Genomic DNA, 19767 nt, shown 5'->3' on the forward strand with positions numbered 1-19767 from the left:
ATGCTCACCAGTCTCCCAAGCCTGACCCACTCAGTTTTCTTTATATCACAGGTATCGATACGAAGATATATTTCACGAAGAGATTAAAGGAGATGTAAAATCTTTAGTGTAAATAATGTAAGTTTTGTTTATTCTTATGTGTCTGTATCAGAACATGACATCCCAGGATTTTGTTGTATAATGAAAATACATTTCTTTAAAGAAATGCTTTGATAAATCTTTATCATATTTTGGGAACAAATTTCACAACTATTTTCTTTAAAAGATTACTTTTATTTTAAAAACAAAGCATAAACAAATTGGTCTTTTGTGGCCGTGAAATTGGGGATGTCACAGTTGGTATCAGAGCATTAGTTTAAGCGAACTAGGCATTTTGTAGGAAATTTCTATACTTAAACTTAGAATGCTAAGTAATGATCGTGAGGAGTGTGTCTAAAATATGTTAGGTAGTACACCTAAATTGACACGAGCACTAGTATATTTTAGGAATGATGCCTAAAATGCTTTTATGTGCTAAATGTTATATGTTTTCCATATATGATATTATTTGTTCGGATCTATGGTCTGTTGCCGATCGGATCTGGAAACCTTATGTGTGTAGGATTCTAAGCATATGATTACGATATTAGAAAGAGCATGCAAACGTTTTGGAGTGATAAGGATGACTTAATTATCTATCGTGATTGAGGATCTGAATTCACCATATTCGATGTGTAGATCAAAAATGGTAAGAACCAGAAGTGGAGTTGGAAATGCAAATGAAAACAGGAATCAACCACCAATGATTGAACAAATACCTATTGTAGCTGTTGCACCCGAGCCAATAATGATGGTTGGTGTACAAATGATGATTCAAACGATGTTGGATCATCAGATGGAGGAGACCAGGTGGTTGCTTCAACAGAATCGTGAAGAACTGTCAATTCAAGTGGAAGAACCTGAATTAAATGAAGGGCACTCAGAAGGAGGAAACTTCAGTGGATCTGTTGGTCAAGCCAACCCACCGATAGTTAAGCAAAACAACCAGAATGGAAGGAATGATGGAATAGGATGCAAGTATAAGGATTTTCTGACTTTCAAACCATCGACCTTCACTGGAAAGGAGGATCCGATCGGAGTTATGGATTGGATATCGGAAATGGAGCTAGCCTTCATGACGTGTGGTTGCATAGGCAAGTTGCAGACCACTTTCGCAGTACGTTAGTTCAAGGGTGAGGCTGTTCATTGGTGGAACACTCTGGGGAAGATCCTAATCCTAATGAGCCACTGCAACTGACCTGGGTAGAGTTCTTGGTGCAATTCAAGCGCAAGTTCTGCTCGGCCCAAAACCTGCTAGAGTTGGAGAACAAATTTCTGATATTGAAGAAAGGCAACGTGTCAGTGGATGAATACACTAATGCCTTCATAGACAAGATGGAGTTTGCTTTGCGCATCGTCCCAGACGAGCTGACAAAAGTTGACCGGTACGCAAAGGGACTCCCATGGGAGTATGCGGTGCTAGTGCGTCAGGCACCTACTCTAGAGGCAGCTATTTGGGTTGCCAAGTCTGTTGAGAATATGATCAAGGGGAGAACCGCCAACAAGGTTGAAGTTGGCGAGAAGAGAAAGTTGGAAGGAACTTCAGGTTCTAATGAGAAAATAAAATTCTCGAAGTCTGGAGGAGGAGGAAGAGATGAAGCAAGGTGGTGCGATAAGTGCAAGAAGAAGCACTCGGGAAAATGTGGCGCGGAGGTGACATGTTTCAAGTGTGGAAAACATGGGCACTACGCCGATGAATGTATTTTCAACAAAAAGGTGTGTTACGAATGTAACGAATAGGGGCACTTCAAGCAAGAATGCCCAAGGGAAACACACCTTGGGCAGTCTTGATGATTGATGAATCAAGCCTCTAAAGGGTCTAGAAAACCCTAACTCCAAAGGTTAACACCAAAACTGAAGAAGGATCGAATCTATACCTCAAATATGAAGTCCATGGGCTCTGAAATCTACAGAATAGCACCCTCTTCAGCTCCTTCTTGCCTTGGTCACCTTCTTCTTGCAAGAACACCAACACAAGGATCAAAAATGGCGTCTTTTCCCTCACAAACGTTCTAGCTCTCTTAGGGTTTTTCTCAAGGGTCTGGTAGCCGCAACTGAAGGCTATAAGAGCCTTTAAATAAATCCCAAACCTGAGAAATTAAGGTTTCACTTAACAGTGTGGACTCGCCGAGTCCGGTCACCAATCCGGATAAGAATCGACGGTCCTACTCGGCGGCTCTAAGCATCAACTCACTGAGTTCCTCCCCAAACTCAAAATCAAAGAATAAAATAATATACTTGGAAATCTGGATGTTATAAGAAAGACAAGAAAGACAACGAGTTATCAAGCACATTTCAATCGGATAGAGGGTTTGAAGCTTAGAGAGGACGTCTGATAAAAAGGGAATTGGATACAATCCAGAGTCATCTACCAAAGGAAGTTCAGACGAGGAAGAGATAAAAGTTGAGGTTGAAGAGATAGCAAACATTGCAAGAATGACGATCAGAGACTATAAGAAGAGGATACATGAAGAATATGGACTAGGTCTAGTTCCACCTGAGATACCAGTCGATAGACTTTTTGAGGTTATATGACACATTCTATCCATGCTCAAGGAAATACCCTTCACCAAGAAAGAGTATGAAGATTCTTTTAAGCACATTGATGAGGTCAAGGACATTGGAAACTACTTTCATGTTCCTAATGTGCCAAGGGAATCAATTTTACTAAGGATGCTTTTAGTCACCTTTACCGATGAAGCTAAGGTGTGGTTGAAATCTATTTCACCCGAATCCATCACTACATGGGCTAATCTTCATGATGCTTTCATTAAGCAATTTAGTCCACCTTCGAAGATCTCAAAGCTAAAAAAAGAGCTAACTTCTAACAAGAGGTGGGAGAGTCATTCTATGAAGCTTAGGAGAGATACAAGGTCTTGCTAAGAAGTTGACCTCAACATTACTTGAATGTTCAACAAGAAGTTTTCATCTTCTATGTTGGAGTGAATGTAACTACTAGACAACTTCTTGACTCACAAGGGACTATGACAAAGAGGAAGCCTGTAAATATTAAAGAATTGATTGAGGAGTTTGTGAAGCACTCACGAAAGCACCACAATCCATGAGATCATGTTACAAGAGGAAAATGAGATGAAGGGAAGGTGAATATGGCTATAATCATAGCTAAGCTAGACTATATGGATAAGCAAATGAAAAAGTTAGATCAATCAATTTATGCCATAAGAGTTGGTTGTGACAATTGTGGTGGTCCACAGTTGACCATGGATTATGATTTTGATGAAAATGGGAATAAGAAGGCGCAAGTGTTCTATTCAAGTGGTGACAAGTTTGATGAAGATTGGAGAAAACCTAAGAATGAATGGTTACCTTATGAAGAGTACACGAAACAGAAAGATGAGAAATATAGACAAACTGGAAGAGTGTAGCACCTGGTTCTTGGTACGCATTTCCTTTTATTTTTATCTAAGTATTTTGCATTTTTGGCCTTGGACTCGGCGAGTTGAAGGACCAACTCGCCGAGTAGAAGTGAGATGGGACGCAGGATTTAAGCGATGGACTCGGCGAGTCGGGTCCCGGTTATGTGATGGTTAGAAGATAATGGGTTATTTAGAAGATAATGGTCTTTGTGATAATTATCTTGGTCTGGTTATGTGTTGGTTATGAGATTTATCTGGATGATATGTTATGTGTATAGTAGGGATTATTTTCCCTAACTGTAGTCCTTAGGACCCAAGGGTAGGTCAGTACTAGAGATGCACACAAAAACCGGTTTCACTATTCGAAACCGGATCCAATCCAAAACCGGATTGGGTCAAAACCAGTTTTGACCAAACCAGATCGAATCGGATTCAAAACCGGATTTTTAATCGGATCCTAATCCTACACTTCAGATCGGATTTGATATCGGATCATAAACCGGATTTGCTAAAAGCCGGATCCAAATCCGCCCCAAAATTCGCTTAAAACCCACTAAAATCGGTTTAAACCGGATTAGAATTGGATTCGGATTTTGACCGGATCCGGATCGGATTTTGGCAGGATTCGGATCGGATTTTGACCGGATCGGATTCTAGATGACGTAATCGAAACCGGATCGGATCGGATTCAGGTTTTGTGCATCTGTAGTCAGTACCCAGGTATGCCTGACTGTATGTTTATATATGTTGATTGTATGCTAGTGGTAGGGGTGAAATAGTCCCCAGTTACCGGTTGAAAGATACCGATGACGGATACAGGTTGAAAGATACCGATGTTGATTACCAATTGAAAGATACCAATGATGGTTACCGGTCGAAAGATACCGATGAAGGTTACCGGTTGAAAGATACCGATGAAGGTTACCGGTTGAAAGATACCGATGAGGGTTACCGGTTGAAAGATACCGACGATATTATATGGTATGTGGTATGATGGGGGAACTCTCTAAGCATTGTGCTTATAGTTTTGGTTTTGGTTTCAGGTACCTATTCGTCGAAGGGGAAGGAGCCAGCGGTGTAGCAGCGCATCACACACACACTCATAGTTTCCGCATGGAGTTTTTAGGACTATACTCTGATTTGTATTACTTTTGACGTTATGGTTTGGGACACAATAATATGATTTTGTGACATGATGTTTATTTGACAATATTTTGGTAAAAATGTTTATGGAATTTTTAACTTAAAATGAAATTTTCAGGCTTGAATTTTAGGATGTTACAAGTTGGTATCAGAGCCCTGGTTTGAGGGATTCGGACACACCCTCGGGTGTCTGGACTCAAACTTAGGGACTAAAAGATTTTTACAAGGAAAATGGTTTTCTAAAATCTAAATGGAAGGATTTTAAGAAAGACGAAGTGTGTGATGCATGCGACCGGCTGGGCTCAAGTAAGTTTTCCCCAAGATACCGATACTTACTATGTTATGTTATATGGTTTTGATTCAGAAAACTGCATGCTAGAATAGGAATAAGGATCTAGGAGGATTCCTTGTGTGCCTGATATATGATTCTGAGAATTGCATGCTAGTTAGGGCTAAGGATCTAGGAAGGATGCCTTATGTGCCTATTGTATGAGCTATATGCTAGGACTGTTTAGTCAGTAGTAGGATGGCCTATGTAGGTTATGCCTGGTTTGGTTACTCAATGCACGAATGTTGCTTGCTTTGTACTATGGGGGTTCGAGCCAACTCCAACTAACTAAGGAGCGGATATGTAACAGTATTCGCAAGCTAGTTATGGGGAGGTGATTGGGACTCCTAGTGCAGCTGATAGCGGAGAGTAGGTCGGAGAGTGCCCTAGGGAATCCTAGGACGAGGTCATTGGAAAGGGTATCGGAAAAAGGGACTTGGTGAAGTCGAAGAAATCCTTGAGGAAAGTACGGGTAGATGTGGAAGGTAGTATGGGCCCGTACTACGGAAAGTAGAGGACCCGTACTCGAATCAAGGAGGGCCTAGATGGAACCTGGAAACTTGGAAAGTGTGTGAGACCTCTAAAAGGTATATGTAACCCTGACAATCGTATGTTTATTTTCAAAATGGTGGTCACGCGACATGGACCAGGAGGTTCAGGATCCGGGTCGGGATCAGGCTCGGGCACAAGATCCGAGCATGTGGATGATGGGTTACGCGAGTTCATCGTGTACAAGATCACGAGGGGTAACCTTGATGTGATGTCGGTTATCTTCGAGTCGATCAAGGAAGGGATCATTACGCTGATGGAGGGTCGCCTCAGGGAATTCAGGAATGACTTGGCGACCAGCCAGTCGGGGCCACGCACACTGTCCTTTAAGGACTTCAGAGGGAGTAGTGTGCCAGATTTCCATGGGGTGAAGGACCCCATTGCTGCTAGGAGATGGATTGCAGACATCGAGTCTGTGCAGTTGACGAGCTTCTGCCCGGAAGGGTCGAAGGTCCGTTTCGCTACAGGGTGTTCGAGAGACAGGGCCATAGATTGGTGGGAGTCGGTTGATGACTCTCTAGGAGCCTCGGTTGTTGAGGTTATGACCTGGTCATACATTGTGACCATATTCAGGGTGGAGTTTGCGCTAGTTGTGGAGATTCAGCAGTTGGCCACGGAGTTCTTGGATATGAGAAAGACTACGGAGACTGTGGCGGAGATCACCGCCAAGTTCCGGGAGAGGGCATTGCTGGTGCCCCAGTATGCGGGTGATGAGGACATGAAGAGGACCTGCTACCATGACATGCTACAATCTGACATCCGAGAGCATGTTAGTTTCTCAGCTTGCCCTACCCTGGATTCCATGATTCCCATGGCTAGGGAAAAGGAGATTGATCTGGAGCACATCCGGAAGAGGAAGTCTGCAGAGGGGCTGAAGATGGGGGCTTCGGGGAAGAAGCCCAAGGGATCCGATGGTAGGCCTAAAGGCCGTTTAGGGCGGGATCGTTGTGGGAAATGCGGTCGGTCACACGAGGGAGCTTATCGCATTGGTTCGGGTTCAAGCTGCTATAAGTGCGGCAAGGTTGGACATTTTGGCAGAGATTGTACTGCCCGTACTCCTACGATTCAGATATCTGACCTGATTTAGTTTCCTTGCAATCAGAAGGGCCATAAAAAGGCCAATTGCCCTAGATTGATAGCAGCAGCAACGACGCTGGCGGTGGCGCCGACTCCAGCGGCAACATGGGTTGTGGATGGCCGAAAGGCCAAGTTGGAGGCTCTAGTTGTTCGGAGCCAAGCATCTTAGCTGACAGTCGAGGAGGCACGCGTTGCACCCGATGTGGTGACGGGCATGATTTCTTATTTTATGCTTTTATGTTATGTTGCTGTGATTTTGATATATTATGTGCCTTGCTTAAGATCGTTCCATGTGAACGGTATCCCAGTTCAGGTGTTGTTTGATTCAGGTGCCACTCGATCATTTGTTTCTCTTGCGCTTAACAAGAAGTTTTTGGAATCTTCAGGCATGTTGGATTGCCCTCTAGAGGTCGAGATTGCGGATGACCGGTCGGTACGAGAGTCATAGGTCTACCGGGATTTTGTTTTGAGGTTGTTCGAGGAACGTTAATTGGTGGACTTGGTTCCCATACCTTTGCGGGGGAACAAGGTCATTATTGGTATGGACTGGCTGAGCCCCAATGGGGCAGTGATCGACTGCGCGCAGCAGTCAGTGCGGATTAGGACCCCTAATGGGTGAGAGCTGGTGGTTCAGGGCGAAAGGCCACAACGAGGACCAGCTTTATGTTCAGCAGCGAGGGCTAGGCGCTACCTTCACCACGGTTGTGCAGGTTATGTCGCCTATGCTATGGATACCCGGGAGGCGGGTAGGTGATGGTGGGAGATGTGCCCGTAGTATAGGAGTTTGAGGACGTATTCCCCGAGGAGTTGCCCGAGGTACCTCCAAAGAGGCAGGTGGAATTCAGAATTGACCTGGTCCCTGGTGCGGCTCCGATAGCCAAAGCACCGTATTAGTTGGCTCCTCCTGAGATGCAGGAGTTGTCTACATAGCTGTAGAAGCTATTAGACAAGGGATTCATTAGACCGATCAGTTCACCCTGGGGAACCCCGATTTTTTTTTGTGAAGAAGAAGGATGGGTCGCATCAGATGTGTATAGATTATCGGGAGCTGATTAAGGTAACGGTGAAGAACCGTTACCCACTCCCAAGGATTGATGACCTCTTTGACCAATTACAGGGAGCATCTTGTTTCTCCAAGATTGATATGGGCTAAGGATATCATCAGATGATGGTCAGAGAGGAGGATGTACAGAAGACAACATTCCGAACACGTTATGGCCACTATGAGTTAGTGGTGATGCCTTGTGGGCTGACAAATATCTCCCGCCGCTTTCATGGATCTCATGAACCGCGTGTGTAGACCGATGTTGAATCGATCTGTGATAGTTTTCATCGATGACATCTTGGTCTATTCCAAGACGCAAGAGGAGCATGTGGACCATCTACGAGAGGTTCTGGAGACTTTGAGAAGGAAGAACTTGTATGCTAAGTTCTCCAAGTGTGAGTTCTGGTTGCGCGAGGTGCAGTTTCTTGGGCACCTTGTCAACCAAAAAGGGATTTCGGTAGATACGGGCAAAGTGGAGGCATGATGAGATGGGAGGTTCTGAGGCCTCCATCTGAGATTTGGAGTTTCCTAGGATTAGCTGGCTACTATCGGAGATTCATCCAGGATTTCTCCAAGATAGTCGTACCCCTGAACAGGCTAACGAGGAAGGCCATGGTCTTTTGTTGGGGTGCCTGAGCAGCAGGCTGCATTCGACACATTGAGGCAGAGATTGTGGGAGGCACCAATCTTAGCCCTGCCAGAGGGCATGGAGAATTTCATTGTGTACTGTGATGCATCCATCTCGGGTTTGGGCGTAGTATTGATGCAGAGAGGGCATGTCATTGCTTACACTTCAAAGCAGCTAAAGCCTCACGAGGCGAATTACCCAACGCAAGATTTGGAGCTGGGGGCTGTTGTGTGCGCCCTCAAGATTTGGCGTCATTACCTCTATGGGGTTCGTTGTACGATTTACATGGACCACAATAGCCTGAGGTATCTCATGGACCAACCAAATATGAATACAAGGCATCGTCGGTGGCTTGATGTGGTAAAGGATTACGATTGTGAGATCCTTTACCATCCGGGAAAGGCCAATGTGGTGGCCGACGCGCTTAGCCGCAAGGAAGCGCCGATCAAGGATATCTATCTGAGGATGAAAGTCGTGACTCCGCTTTTGGAGCAGATTCAGGAGGCCCAACAGGAGGCCATGAAGGAGGAACATCAGTGGAGCGAGCAGATTGTGGGGCAGGTTTCCTCCTTCGACTATGACAACCGAGGGCTATTGACACTACACCCTAGGGTGTGGTTGTCGTACCACGGGGGTGTGCGCCAGGTTCTGATTGAGGAGGCGCACAAATCTCGATTCTCCATTCATCCTGGGGCGATGAAGATGTATAGGGATCTTCTGATGGGTTTTATACAAACAATCCTATGTGTACATGCAACCCTAGCTTTGGATCTATGTCTTCACTATTAGATATTCAACATTATGAACACAGGAATAAAACCCCAATGTACAATGCTATTTTTCGAAATTCACATAAAAGGATAGATCACATACCTCTTGTTGTTATATTGTAATAACAACTCAAATCTCCAAACCCTTTGTCTTGAAAGCAAGCACCACAAATGTAATGCCTCTAATGGCTCACAAACACCACAAGCAATTAGAGAAACTATAGAGAGAGAGAGAGAGAGGAGGAATAGAAATCGGCCTGGGTATCTCCAGAGAATAGGTGGGATGATTTTGGAAGGCCTAGGGGTCTTTATATAGGGTTAGGATTAGGGTTTCAGTCCTTATCCTTATCTAATTACTTGCCCACCAAGCAACCATATGATAAGCCTTGAAAAGCCCTTATCCCTTGGACCTTGGACGATTTTAAGGATATCCTTATCCTTGAATTCGTCCACCCTTTAACAAGGATAATCATTGCCCTACTTTGCAACTATCACATAATTACAATTAAGCCCCTCTAGTTTAATTAATTACACTTGATCACAAAATTAATTCCTAATTAATTATTGACCAATATTAATTAAACAAATATGATTTCTCCTTTAATATATTATTCTTATAACATATTAATAAGTCATAATAACCTCTCTCTTCAACTATTTCTCCAGTTAAGTTGCTTTAGTGAAGGCAACCCAAAACAACCATGCATAACCGGGTCAAGTACTTACCAAATATGGTTACAGCCTTAGACACTAATCCAACATCTTCGCATGGACTATTGGTGGCCCCGCATGAAACGAGATGTAGCATGGTAAATGGAGCGGTGCTTGACCTGCAGGAAGGTCAAGGCCAAGCACCATAGGTCACACGACAAGATGCAGCCGTTGGACATTCCGCTGTGGAAATGGGAGGACATCATAATGGATTTTATCACAAAGCTTCCCAGGACCGCGTGAAGGGTGGATTCGATTTGGGTCATCATCAATCGATTGACCAAGAGCACCCATTTTATTCCCATTCATGAGGGCCTCTTGGCCGAGAAGTTGGCCGACATCTATATCAGGAAGGTGGTGGCACGAAACGGGGTGCCAGTGTCGGTGATTTCAGACAGAGATGTGCGGTTCACTTCCACGTTTTGGAAGGAGTTTCACGATGAGCTGGGTACTCGTCTGCATTTTATCACCACCTTTCACCCTCAGACGGATGGTCAGAGCGAGCGGACCATCCAGAATCTAGAGGATATGCTGCGAGCATGCGTGTTAGACTTCGGAGGTAGTTGAGATACCTACCTCCCTTTGGCGGAGTTCTCCTATTATAATAGTTATCACGTGAGTATCGATCATCCTCCTTTCGAGATGTTGTATAGGAGGAAGTGCAGGACCCCAATATGTTGAGGCGAGGTTGGCCAGAGGGTAATGGGGAGCACTTAAGTAGTGCTCAAGACGACAGAGAGGATTCAGCAAGTCCGGAGCAGGCTTCAGACTGCTTAGAGTCGGCAGAAAAGTTATGCCGATAAGCGCCGATCAGACTTGGAATTCCGGGCCGAGGATATGGTTCTCATGAAGGTGTCGCCATGGAAGGGTGTTATCCGATTAAGGAAATGGGGCAAGTTGGGACCTAGGTACATTGGACCGTTTAGGGTTATAGCCCAGGTGGGCAAGGTGGCGTATAGGATGGATCTACCAGCCGAACTCAGTTAGATCCACATCACTTTCCATGTTTCCCAGCTACGAAAGTGCCTGGTAGACGACTCGGAAGTGGTGCCCTTGTAGGACATTCATGTTGATGGCAGCCTGAACTACATTGAGTGACCTGTGGAGATCCTCTACCGGAAGTCGAAGGATCTGAGGAACAAGAGAGTGGAACTTGTGAAGGTGCAATGGCAGTACCGGAAGGGCTCGGAATGGACTTGGGAGCCGGTGGACGAGATGATGGAGCACTAACTAGAGCTGTTTCAGGAACGAGCAGCATACTTCGAGGACGAAGTCTAAAATAAGTGACAGGGATTTGTAGCACCTGGTTCTTGGTACGCATTTCTTTTTATTTTTATCTAAGTATTTTGCATTTTTGACCTTGGACTCGGCGAGCTGAAGGACCAACTCGCCGAGTAGAAGTAAGATGGGATGCGAGATTTAAGCGATGGACTCGGTGAGTTGGGTCCCGGACTCGATGAGTAGACGCTGTCTGGACAAAAACCTAATCCAAGGGTTTGCACCATATTTAAACAATGTTATGTCGACCAAAACAACACTTATGTTCCCAGAACACTTGTCATTGAAACCCTAGTCATTATTGAAGCAATCGAAGCCTTGTTGGTGGATTTTGGTGCTTGTGGTCTTAATAAGGAAGGAGAAAAGCTTAAGGAAGCAAGTAGAGACCAAGGGAACCCGAGTTTGTGCACCTTCTAAAGCTCATTAAAGGTAAAAAGTTGTAACCTTGCTCATTCATTTGTCAGATCCCTCTTTGGGGAGATTTAGGGCTTTTATAAGCCATTTTTGGTGGCCAACCATGTTTCCAAACATGGTTGAGGGTTAAAGCTTTTGAATCACATAATTAAAGGAGTCACTAGGCAGATTCAGGTTGCTTTTGCACCCATGAAAGGTTCCATGCACCATAGGAGCTTGTTTTATGTCTTTTTGAGCTCAAAGTCCCATGCAAGCACGTAAAGTTTGTAACTTTACGTGCTAGATCGATTGTAAAAGCTTGGATATATCTTTTGATCAAAGGTTGTACATCAGAAATTGAGGATTTAGAGTGTGGATGTGACCGACTCGGTGAATCCTTTCTTGGACTCGATGAGTCCGAGGGTTTGAGCCCCATATTTGTTGAGGGTCAAAGGAACCCAGTCGAGTGTTAGATGAGGTGTAACCAGACAGAAAGTGTTACCCAATGCATTGGACGTGATTTTAGACCTGAAGTTCATGGGACTCGACAAGTGCTAGAACAAACTCGGCGAGTCCAAGACAATATTCTTAAGGATGAAGATGAACTCGACGAGTTTTTCATCAACTCGGCAGGTCGAGGACAAAACTTGTTCATCAGATGAAGGTGAACTTGACAAGTTATTCATCAACTCGGCGATTCGGATGAGTTTCATGAGATTTTCATATAAGAGAGGAACTCGTCGATTTAACAGCCCAACTTGACGAGTCGGGTCATGGATGAGAACGAGTAAAAGGTAAGGGACTCGGCGAGTTGACGACCCAACTCAGCAAGTCGGGTCAAATTGAAGTTGACTTTGACTAGACTTGGACTGACCCTGTTTAGGTTTGTACTTGTTGTGTGTTGACTTCAAGGTTGTCGTGTAGGGATCGAGGAGTCGAAGGGAGTCGACTTGTACGCCGAGGATAATTCAAATACTACACGACATCGAGGTGAGTTACCTTCCAGTAGGGGCGGGTCTAAAGCTACAATGTCGATCCACCAAAACGGGGTATTTAGAAGATAAAGGTCTTTGTGATAATTATCTTGGTCTGGTTATGTGATGGTTATGAGATTTATCTGGATGATATGTTATGTGTATAGTAGGGATTAGTTTCCCTAACATTGGTCCTTAGGACCCAAGGGTAGGTCAGTACCCAGGTATGCCTGACTGTATGTTTATATATGTTGATTGTATGCTAGTGGTAGGGGTGAAATAGTCCCCAACTGCCGGTTGAAAGATACCGATGACGGATACCGGTTGAAAGGTACCGATGTTGATTACCGGTTGAAAGATACAGATGATGGTTACCGGTCGAAAGATACCGATGAAGGTTACCGGTTGAAAGATACCGATGAGGGTTACCGGTTGAAAGATACCAACGATATTGTATGGTATGTGGTATGATGGGGGAACTCACTAAGCTTTGTTCTTATAGTTTTGGTTTTGGTTTCAGGTACCTCGTTGTCGAAGGGGAAGAAGCCGACGGTGTAGCAGTGTATCACACACACACACACTCATGGTTTCCGCAAGGAGTTTTTGGGACTATACTCTAATTTGTATTACTTTTGACGTTATGGTTTGGGACACAACAATATTATTTTGTGATGTGTTGTTTATTTGACAATATTTTGGTAAAAATGTTTATGGAATTGTTAACTTAAAAATGTAATTTTCGAGCTTGAATTTTGGGATGTTACAAAGAGGTTTCTATCAAAAAAAGCAACCACCACCAAAACAGAAGATTAATTTCAATTCGGTCCTCCATAGATTTATGGAAACATCTGAAAAGAGGCATGATACTACTGATGCAAATGTGAGAAAGCATCAAGCTTCCATAAAGAATATAAAGACCCAACTTGGGCAGAGATTTGTCAGGAGCAGTTATAAGTGGAGTATAGAGATATGCGGTAAGAAATCATGAGACCAGAGATGTCGCTGATCGAGGAAAGGGGTCGGAGTGAGTTAATGCGGGAAGTACTTGTTTGAGAAGGATGAATGTCTCCACGACATGTGTTTATTAGTCAGGAATCTAGTATTGGTCAGTGTTGGGGCAAGTAGATAAAGAATGATTGGGCAGCCAACTCCCGGGTCGGTATGCGTATCCTTGTTTGGGTTTTGAGTGGCGGGAAAAAGGGTTTCGGAGAATTATCAGCGTATTTCGTAGCGTTAGCGTTTCTTCGTATTGCAGTTGGGAAATTGAATACACCGAAGTTGCAACTTGGGAAAAATGAAGATCTAGTTATGGGGTTCAGAGGGAATGTATTATTGCATCTATATGGTGCTTGGGGCAGGAAACCTGTGGTTGTGGCAGGATCTTGTGATGATCGGTGGGGGTGTTCCGAGGTATCCGGGTATTGATATCTTTATTTCGAAGTTATTCGTGAATCTTGAGTTGAGACGACTTGTGGTATATCAGGTATCTATGGAACTAGTGATAGCCCTTCGAGTATGGGCATCCAGGGAGATTACTTGGGAGAGTGGATCTTCGCAAGGGTGGGCATCTGTTATGACGATTGCCTCCAGAGTCTGTGATGAATATTCGAGACGAGTATGGGTAGCCGCCTATGATAGTCTGTGGAGCACGAGCTAGTGGAGTCAGAGGGTGTTGTGATACTGCGGGGAGCCGTAGTACTCACTAGTCAGAGGGTGTTGTGATACTGCGAAGAGCCATAGTACTCACTAGTCAGAGGGTGTTGTGATACTGTGGAGAGCCGTAGTACTCACTAGTTAGAGGGTGTTGTGATACTGCGGAGAGCCGTAGTACTCACTAGTCAGAGGGTGTTGTGATACTGCGGGGAGCCGTAGTACTCACTAGTCAGAGGGTGTTGTGATACCGCGGGGAGTCGTAGTGCTCACTAGATGGCAAGAGAGTGTGATGATGGAATGTTCTTCGATCAGTGTATGATGTGGAAGAGTTTTGGGCTTGAGTAGCCCTAGTATTGAGTTTTTGGAGCCTGGATGTTGGACCGGGGGCGAGACTAGGGTCCCCATCTCCGTCGGGGAATGTGGTGAGATGGCAAGGGATAGGCGCAGCAGAAACCAGAGATCAGAGTGGAGACGATCCTCGGTTGGATTGTACTTTCTTGCATAAGGAAAAGAGAATTTCGTGACTTGCGTGTCACGGGGCCGGGATAGTGGTCACGGGGAGGAAGTTAGTGGGATATTTGGATCATGATTTGGGTGACCTTTGGAGGCTCAACTGTGGAGTCAAAAGCTGACCTGGTGCTCAGTCTCGAAGAGGGATATGTGATGAGCTAGAGCTTATCCTGATGATGTCGGAGGACACCTCAGAGGGAGTGAACGATTCAGACGCTCAAAGACATGCTTCGGGCATGTGTATTAGATTTCGGAGGGTGTTGCGGCACGTATTTATACTTGGTTGAGTTATCCTATTTCAACAGCCATCATTAGTGCATTGGTATGCCACCCTTTGTGCTGTTGTATGGGAGAAAGTGTTGGATCCTCATTTACTGGGGAAAGTGTTGATTCGCGGAAGTGAAAGTTGTAGTGAGAATGGATGATTTGGAGTATGGTGGTCGAACACTGTGTCTGTGACAGTGGTATGGAATGACATCATGATGGGATGTCTGCTGAGGACGCGGAAGGATTCCGCGGGTGTAGAGCCAAGAGTCTCAGGATGGATGTAGGGATGGAGTCTGGGACTCCCAACTTGATTCTGATCGAGGGCTGTGTGCGTAGTTGTGGTTTCTCCTAGGGATGTTAGAGACGTCATCATTGTGACGGGTTTTCCTAACCCGAGAGTGCGAAGGTTGGTGCGGCATGGGTGTGTGATTGCAAGAAGTGGACTCAAGGGAGTTGCTCTGGGATTTAAGAGTGGGTCTTTCCGTCGTCACGGATTGGATAGAGAGGGATTCGAATTGGGGATCCAATGGTTCATGGCTTCTAACCCTTATGGGTCGAGTGATTGTTGAGATTTGGGGCAGTGATACTTCATGGGTAATTCTCGGATCGATGTGTGTGGTCATCAGAGGGTGCATCCGGTGCCCGGTTCGAGACAATGGTCAGGACACCGTAAGGAAAGGGAAAGTGTGTTCGAGTTTCGATGGGTATGCCTTGTGAGATCTGGTCTGATTAAGGCCAGGTGGCACGTTGTGGGAGTAATTCTGGAGTTGAGTTACTGTAGGCTTCGAGGGCGAAGCCTAATTTAAGTGGGGGAGAATTGTAACATCCCGAAATATCAAGAGTAGAGTTGAAGGGCTAAAAGAGTAAATTGGGAAAGAGCGACTCGGCGAGTCCATGTGTGGACTCGGCGAGTAGAGTCGCGACTTGGTCGCGTGTTAAGTGGCCGACTCGGCGAGTCAATGTATTGGACTCGGCGAGTAGGCGCTGAGTGGAGAAAACCCTAATTCTCGGGGTTGAGCCTTATATAATGATCATTATGTCTTCCTCCCAGCCTCTTTATCACCCCTTGAGCCCCAGAAAACCCTAAATCGCGGAGAAGCACCATTTTTGAGTGGATTGGAGCTTGGAGAAGTAATGGTTGAAGGAATTTTGGGAAGATTGAAGGCTTGGAGCAAGGGGCTTTGCTTGGATTCGAATTGCATTGCAGTTGGGGCATCACTTAGAGGTAGTATCTCGTTTTTGACCTGTTGATTATGTTGTTTATTCATTTTGGGGTTTGTGAGAAATTGTCTATGGATGAAATAGGAAGTCTAGAGGTTAGATCTGAGGTTGCTACCTCAGATCTGGAAGGGAGAAGAATCAGAGAGCATGAAAGTCCCTGTGTTGGAGTGTTTAGTGAAGCTTGCATGTCCCAAACCCTAGCCCCAATGTGCAAACGGCTTAGATCTCTTTGGATTCACGTAAAGTTTGCCACTTTACGTGATGGATGAGTGGTAGGAGGCTAGATCTATGTCTTGGAGCAGTTGCATGGCCTGGAATGCTTCGGAATGTATTCAGACCGGCGGTACTCGGCGAGTCACATGGGTGGACTCGACGAGTTGGATGAAGATGGCCTGGAACTCGGCGAGTTGTATGAACAACTCGGCGAGTAGGTTGAAGATAGCCGTAGACTCGGCGAGTCTGTTCTTGGACTCGACGAGTCTTGACGAAGAGTCCCAAATATTTCCTGGTTGAGTCGAGAATCGGTGAGTCAAGGGATGACTCGGTGAGTTGGGTGTGAGTGGACTCAGAGTTGTGGGACTCGGCGAGTCTCGTGGTGACTCGACGAGTTGAGTCGCGATATGGGGAAGTTCTGATTATGGGAACTCGACGAGTCACAGGGTTGACTCGGCGAGTAGAGTCAGTCAAGGGTTGACCTAGACTGAGGACTTTGATTTCGACCAAGGGTTGACCGTTGAGTTTTAGGGTTTGGACAGCGATGTGGCCTTTGGGCCAAGAGAGAGGTAAAATAGTCTTTTACCCATAAGAGGGTGTTATGAGAGGATTTATTCTAGCCTTGAGAGTTATATTCATGAGAGTATTTGGCTTACGTGTTAGGCGGTGGCGAGTTCAAGATTCAAGTGTGGGGATATCTGCTTTCTGCTTGCCAGGTGAGTCTTCTCACTATACTTTACCTTGAGTAGGTAACCAAAGTTATGTGATTAGAGTATTTGTATGCTATATGTACGTGATGTGTTGTACTGCATTATTTCTATGTGATTTATGTTGTGCATGTTTATAGAGTTGGAACCGGAAGGTTCCCAGAGTTAGAACCTGAGGGTTCACAGAGTTTGGGTGCACGGACCCACAGAGTTATAGCCTCGAGTGGCTAATATGTGTTATGTGTGGTATTTTGGGGAACTCACTAAGCTTCGTGCTTACAGTGTTTTGTTTGATGTTTTACAGGTTTCTTTCAGTATCACGGGACGGCACCGGCTTGATTGTACACACCAGAGAAAGAGTCATATTTTTGAGGATCTTGGTTTTCTATGCAAGTGAAAATGGAGTTATGTTTTGTAAATCGACTATGAATAAGATTTTAAACAAGTGTTTCTAAGAGTAAAATGATTATTTTAAATGAAAAATTTGTCTTGAAATTTACGGTGTTACAAATGGTATCAGAGCTAGGGCACGGGTCGATGTGTTCGACAGGGACGTCGAACCCTATAATGGGGGGTGAAAGTGGGTTAGATCTGATCCCACATCGGCTGGGAAGGAGAACTAAGCATTCCTTATAAAGGGTGTGGATACCTTCCCTATCACAACGCGTTTTAAAGCCGTGAGGGCAGCAGATCCCATAAGAACTCTGCAGTTAAGCGTGCTCGGGCGGGAGTAGTACCGGGATGGGTGACCCCCTGGGAAGTCCTCGTGCCGAGTGGCCCAAAGCGGACAATATTGTGATACGTGCCAGAGGGGGGTGTTACAAGTTGGTATCAGAGCCTTGGTTTGAGGGATTCGGATGCGCCTTCGGGTAAATCTAGACTCAAACTGAGGAAGTACGAAAAGTTTTTAAAGAAATAATTTTCTAAAAGTGAATAAGAGTTCAAAGAGAAAGCAAGAAGGAGCAGTGTGTACAATCAGCCAGAGCCCGAACGGTGATTTCCCAAAATACCCTTATTTTTGTGTTATGAGATATGTATGATGCACTTTATGAGATATTATTGCATGCTAGAGACAGGCTAGGTATTTCATATGTTAGGACTAGAGTGGCCTGATTTGTGATGCCTTAGCCTAGGACTCATTGTTATATGTGTTATGTTTTAAGTATGTGATGAGTGAGAGTATCCAGTTAGAACCCATGAGGGGTAGAGTTACAGAGTTCGGTGGTACTTTCGAGGATGAGCTGAGAAGGTGGAGTTATCACAGAGAGGGAGTCCTATGTATCCTTCGATGCTCGAATGCTGCTTGCTTTGTGCTTTGTGGAACTCTCGATGATGGGAGTCAGCTACCAAGTGAATATGACGATATTCAGGAGGTAGATGGTTGGCATCATTGGGAGCTCTTCAGCAGCTGATAGCAAAGAAGTGGGAGGACGACGGAAGAGCTTAGGGGATAACCCTATCCAGATGAGGGCGCTTGTAGAATAGAGAATTTCGCTGGGGAGCGAGCACGCACGACGGGATTGGTGAAAGAGCAGGTCGAGCAGCTATTTAGAAGCTCTGGGATGGTCCGTGTGGAAAGTATGAGTAGATGTGGCAGGTAGTATAGGCCCGTACTACTGAAAGCAGAGGACCCATACTTGATACAGGGAGTATTCTGAAGGTTCTAAAGAGCAGATTGAGGACTGATGTTATGGTTTGAGTACCATACATCGGAGCGGATTGAGGAGTGATGTTATGGTTCGGGTACCATACATTAGAGAAGATTGAGGAGCGATGTCATGGTTTGCGTACCATACATCAGAGCGGATCGAGGAGTGATGTTATGGTTCGGGTACCATACATCAGGGCGGATCGAGGAGTGATGTTATGGTTCGGGTACCATACATCAGGGCAGATTGAGTAGTGATGTTATGGTTCAGGTACCATACATCAGAGCAGATTGAGGAGTGATGTTATGGTCCGGGTACCATACATCGGAGCGAATTGGGGAGTGATGTCATGGTTAGGGTACCATATATCGGGGCATATTGAGAAGAGATGTCGTGGAAGGAGTACCATGGTTCGTAGTGAATGATGTTTGTGGTTCTCCGGTTATTCGGTCACGAGTAAGTTCGAAGAGGCGTCCCTTGAGAGGGAGATCGAGAGTCCCTCAGAGTATTCTAGTAAGGAGTCAGTGTAAGGGAGAATTTCGATCTGAGTTGAGTGATCAGTCGATAAAGGAGATGTCACCTCCTATGATCGGGGAGGTACTAATTATGTAAGTGTGAGAATATGAGAAGCATGATGTTTTGGTTTTGGGTTTAGGGGTAAACCCTGCAGGTCGTCATTGATGATGATTTCCCCCCCCCCCCCCCCCAGAGTATCAGGTAAAATGTGTGCCGCGAGGCAGTGATCTATCATGAGAAGATAGTCAGTTGGGACTAAGATAGTCGAGGGCCACGCTATACCTAATTGAGTATAGTCGGGTGTATGGTAGTGGTATCAGTGGGGAGTTCAGTCGAGTTTAGTGGTGCAGAGAGTTTTCTACCCATGGGGTGTTGAATATGGGAGTGGGTCCTTGTTCGTGGGGTGATCCCGGTGTTGGAGCGTTGGTTGATGAGTTGAGGTGAGGGGTACGGTGATTTTATGGTTCAGTCTATGAGTCAGGGATGTTATTGAGCAGTTGATTTGTTGGTACTAGATTGGTAAGATATTTGGAACGACTAGAGGCAGACGTGACGAGAAGTTCTTGAGGAGTTCATCAGAGGTTCAGAGTATATGAAGTCGATTCATTTCCGTAAGGGGGATTATCGGGCGTTGTGTAGCACTTTCCGGGGGCAGGTGCGATTTTGCTGGAGAATATAGT

The 19767-nt window shown here is 45.2% G+C and overlaps 1 non-coding gene across 1 annotated transcript; it reads right to left on the reverse strand.

Annotated features, from left to right (window-relative positions):
* Positions 1–2880: 2880 nt before the first annotated feature.
* Positions 2881–2983, reverse strand: LOC145013517 (small nucleolar RNA R71). The gene has a single exon (XR_013665071.1). It is a non-coding gene; the product is annotated as a small nucleolar RNA R71 (small nucleolar RNA).
* Positions 2984–19767: the final 16784 nt, after the last annotated feature.

This window comes from Lactuca saligna, chromosome 8 (assembly GCF_052625555.1).
Source record: "Lactuca saligna cultivar CGN05327 chromosome 8, ASM5262555v1, whole genome shotgun sequence".
Taxonomy (NCBI): domain Eukaryota; kingdom Viridiplantae; phylum Streptophyta; class Magnoliopsida; order Asterales; family Asteraceae; genus Lactuca; species Lactuca saligna.